Source organism: Artibeus jamaicensis, unplaced genomic scaffold, assembly GCF_021234435.1.
Source record: "Artibeus jamaicensis isolate MK-2021 breed Jamaican fruit bat unplaced genomic scaffold, CSHL_Jam_final contig_851, whole genome shotgun sequence".
NCBI classification, from domain to species: Eukaryota; Metazoa; Chordata; class Mammalia; order Chiroptera; family Phyllostomidae; genus Artibeus; species Artibeus jamaicensis.
The window spans coordinates 9,171,934-9,176,657 of NW_026521986.1; the positions used below are offsets into that span (position 1 = coordinate 9,171,934).

Here is a 4,724-nt window from a genome sequence, read left to right on the forward strand (position 1 = left end):
CCCGTCAGGAGACCAAGGTTCCATTTTCTCAGAAATAATTAACCAGCTGTTGTCATTGAGAAGCCTGTTCCTGGAATATTTCACTCATCCTTTTACAGCTGTAATTCAACCCCAGGAGACGAAGTCTGAGGCAGGGGCCCGAGTTCTCCGCAGGCAGAGAAGAAACAAGCTGTGGCGAGGCTGGGCTGTGCACCGAGTCCAGGGCCTGTGCCTACATCTACTCTTGATTGCCCGGGGACACCTGAGGGTGGCAGAGTACGGGGCGGGAAAGGAGGGGCCAGCTAAAGAGCACATCCTCTGTAGAATAATAGAATAAGGTTCCCACCACCTGGCCCTTGATAAGACTCCTCAAAAAAAAAAAGAGAGAGAGAGAGAGACAGCAGACAGACATAGACAGACGGAAAGAAGTCTACCTTGCTACATCCTTCGAGACCAGCTTTGCCCGATGGCAATATTGTAGCCAGTGAGGTTTATCCAAGGTGCTGTCATTGCTAATTGAAAGCTATATCCTTCCACCTCAAAAGATGGAAAGATGTCACTTTTCAGGTGGTTGACACAGACATGTAAAGAGCTGTATTTCAGGGGGTGCAAACTGCACAGATTTAATGGAGGGCCCTAGTAGAGTGTCACTGTGGGCTCAGTCTGATTTTAAATCTAAGTTCTTCAAGGCGAGTAGTTTCTGGGGAAGAGATATCTGCTTCTGCACTAAGTGGTGCTCTCAGAAGGAAATCCTTAGGCCCTACCATCTTCTTAGGGAGATGATGAAGGTGAAGCTTTCAGCTGATATGCTTGTTAGACTGTGGAAAGCACACTAACTCAAACCTCATTCATTCACTCACATGTCCGTTTAACAAACGTCTACTGAATACCTCGCATGCGCATGAACCAAACGCCGTGCACAGCCTGCCACCCTCTCCAGGAGCTCACAGCCTGGGAGGACAGCACTCAGGGGAACTGAAATTATAATCAATTGTGTGAGAGCCCAAAGCCGAGTAAAAAGGGGCTACAGAGCACAAAGGCCAGTGAGTGACCACTTAGGCTGCCCGCGGCTTCTGGGGGCGGTTCACAGTCAAGGAGACTTGTAAGTGGGGGGTTGACAATGAGAAGGAGTTTTCCAGGCAAATGAACTGTTTCATAGACATAAATGTGTCACACTCTGCGTCCAAGTTCCAGGGAGTGACGGGGATACCACCGCCATGTCAGGAGCATTGCTGTGTTCCTCAGCAGTGATCCCAGGTGCTCAGGGGCCCAAAGCAAGCCTTACTGTGTGATGCAGCCAGGAGGCATATCAGACCAGAGTCCTGAGGTCAGTGGCATAGTCATCCAAGAGTGACGCCTTCTCGGGAGAATGAGGGTCCAGCTCTATTTAAGCACATGGGCAAAAATGCCTAGACAAAGAGTAGACAGGGTCTGCTCGAGGGTGAGTCGGAACTGGCCACAGGCCTCCGTCCTTTGATTATGCCCCTCGCTCCCTCCGCCTGCCCTCTCTGCCCCCTTCTCACCCAAGCGTCTACTAAATAGATACTCATGGTTCAAGACTCAGCTCAGAGGCCATTTCCTCCAACAAGACTTGCCCAACATTCCAGGATCAAACGGCCAACCCCTTTCTCACCCCGCTTCCACCCTTGACACTTGTCCCCTCCTACCTGTCTCAGAAATCAGTGCATTGATTCATTTACATGCTTGTCTCTTTGAAGGCAGGAGGTGGGTCTTTCTCTTCTCTGTGAGCCCAGGGCCTAACTAATGATCTGGCAAACTTGAATCCATTGGATGCAGCCTGCACTTGAGCTCTTAGCATACCTTGGAATCTTCTAACAGAGCGGAAGTTATTTTATTGCAAAGCCCTTCCTGATAAAATCCAAGAGTGTCTAATACCCCTGTTTCACGTATAAAGAAACTCAAGTGTGAAGGGAAGCAACTCCCAAATTTAGTGTGTGGTGGACCCAGGAGCGTAAATCCCAAACGGGATGGTGCTGAGACCAAAATTCCTCAGAGCCCAGGCCACCCCAAATCAGGTGAGATGCCAAACAAACCAGAATCTTGCTGAGCATTTTCACAGTGCTGGTCTCCAGTGTGTTCTGGAAGGTTCTCCTAGGCTGCACCTCCAGAAAGTCAGGGCCGGGAGAATCCCCACAGGCCCAGCGCAGCATCGGGTTCCCCCTTTTCTGTCAGCAGGCATGGAAGGTCCTTTAAGAAAATGGAGTATTATTATTTGTTTGTTTTCACAGTGACTCATCTGTCGTAACTGGGTTAAAATCCACTTAGAGAAAAGGAGAACAAAAGACCTCCTGTTAGTGCTGGAAGTTTGCCTCTTAAGATATCACTGAGAGGAACTGGGAAGAAAAAAAAAAAAACTCAGCAGGGCAGAGGAAGCTGCAGGCCTTCGGGAACACAGCGGCCCTTTGGAAAGGCAAACACGGGGCTTTCATCTCCAGCGCCCTATCTGGCTGGCCGCTCCCTCTGCCGCTGTTTTATGACCCTCGGCAGTGCTGGCCGTCACACGCAGGCCGGCGCCCCGTTCCCACACTCTGTGTGGGAGCACGAGGAGGCTGCCGCTGCTGGGCAGCGTGGACACATCTCCACGTCCAGCCGTCTCAGAACGGTGAGAGTGACGGACCAACACACAGAACTCACCATGTAACAAAGGCTGTGTTAACACGGAGTCATAACTCGTTTCCTAAACCCCCAGGAGGCTAGCGGGCTACCTACCTCCTCGGCAGCCGCAGAAGGGAGAGGCCATGAGCAGAAATCCGCCCACCCTCTCTGGGAAACGCCTCGGCCTCAGTGTAGGTAGAGGAACCATGCCTGGGGCTTGCAGGCCCCAAGCCAAGTGGGACCGCATTTCCAAGGGGCACGTTCCAGGGCGCAGGCTCAGGCCATCTGACTCTAAAACCCGAGCACTCTCTTCGGATGAAGAAAGGCGGAGAAAGCCCGGACTTCCCAGCTTTCCTCCCGCAGCCTGCCTGCCAGCCCATCGGCCCCACCTGTGTTCCACTGGCGTCCATGTCCTTTCTCAACCAGCTCTGTGGAAACGGCATTCTCAGTCTCGACCACCAAACATGAGGCGGGCTGCACCGTGACTGCCCCTTCCTGGGCTGTAGGAAGCTGGGAGTTCTCTCCTGTGAGGCTGCAATGGGGGGAAGGGGGCATGAGGAGAAGACAATTCCCTGAATGCCTCAGGCCCTCCCTCCTTTCAGAGACACTTCCCATCCCCCTCTTCCTTCCCAGGTGTCTGGGGGACCCCAGGGATCAGGCCCGGCCTGTGGGTCCCAGGCCTCTGCCCTGCTGGATGGTTGGGCCTTTGGGGCCTCCCAATTCAAATAGTCAGCCCCAGTCATTCCATTTCCTGAACGAGACCTATTTTTGGTAATTGTTCACCAAGCACCCGGGATTCTTAAACAGAAACCCCAAGACGAGAGCGTTACTGTGCTAATCTAGCCCCTCTTTCTTCACAGAGCTCCGCGTGCTACAGCTCGCAGGTGTGGGGAATGGCCTACACCTGCTGCAATAGGCACCATAGGTAAGCGGCTCCGGGGCGGGGCGGGCCCTCTGCTTTTCTGCAGGCCGCCCTGTGACGATGAGGAGATTGCTTGCACTAACGAGCATGGTGTCTGCCAACAATGGGTTGAGGGGAAGACTCAAAAGCCCATCCCGGGCTCCTCTCTTTGGCTGGCCTCACGGGGATCAGGCCCCCAATGGAATCACCGGAGATTTAGGGATTAATTCAACCCTGATCTTGGGCCAGCATGCTGGTGGCCCCTTGAATTTCCCAGGTGCACCCAAGTGACATAAACACTGGACTGGGAATGTGAACCATTTAGCTGATTCCACAAGAGCCTGCTCTCAGGGCTCCACAGGTGTCAGCAGCCCCCACCCTGGAAGTACAGGGACCAGCGGTCACTACCTCTGCACTCTCCGGGGCCACAGCTGGGGGGCTGTGTGGACCATCTCCACCACTGGGACCCTAGGGATTCCTTACATTTCTTGGCCTGATAAAGCCCAAACTCACCACCCAAGGTGAGAAAATCCTCTTCCTAGTGCGCTGTCCTTGACCATTCTTTGCATTTAGAGATCATTCTGCTTCTGAGCGAATGCTTGGACCTTGCACAGCCCGAAGCACAAGGGTTGGGGCCATTTCCCTGCTTGAGGCCACTAGTGAATCGCTCGTGCGAGGCCACCCATGGAGCAGATGATACAACTGCCCACTTTCCTGAGTTGGGCAGTTTTGTTGTTGCTTACATTCAGCGTCCACCTGCAATCCTTAAGGACTCAGCAGAGTGAGCTGCTTAGGTTTCCTTGTGGCCCGGGACTGACCATCCAAAAGATTTATTCCCGACCCCTCACAGCTGGCTGGTCCAGGGATCCCTCTGGAATTATCCTGCAGCCACCATCTGAAGCATTGGACCCTGGAATTGGTCTCATGGCCAAGTCTCACTAGTAACTTGGGGGCCCTGGCAAGATGTAAGGGGCTAAGGAACAATCCAGCCCCAGGAGGAGGAGAGCCAGGAACGATACCTCCCACCCCGACTGGCTCTGTGACCTTGGTCGTCAGCGTCATTCTCATCTGGGCCACAGTTTTTGTGCCTGTAAACATATGATGATACCTGCCACCAACTTCTCCCTGAAGGAGAACAGGAGAGTGAAATAATTACTGTTTATTGAGCACTTGGAGTTCTTTGAAGAAAGGCCTTCATAAATATCAGGCATGATTAAAGGATAACAGT

At 52.9% G+C, this 4,724-nt stretch overlaps 1 pseudogene; it reads left to right on the forward strand.

The window, feature by feature from the left end:
* The first annotated feature begins 434 nt into the window (after window positions 1-434).
* Window positions 435-565, forward strand: LOC128628592 (uncharacterized; annotated as a pseudogene).
* Window positions 566-4,724: the final 4,159 nt, after the last annotated feature.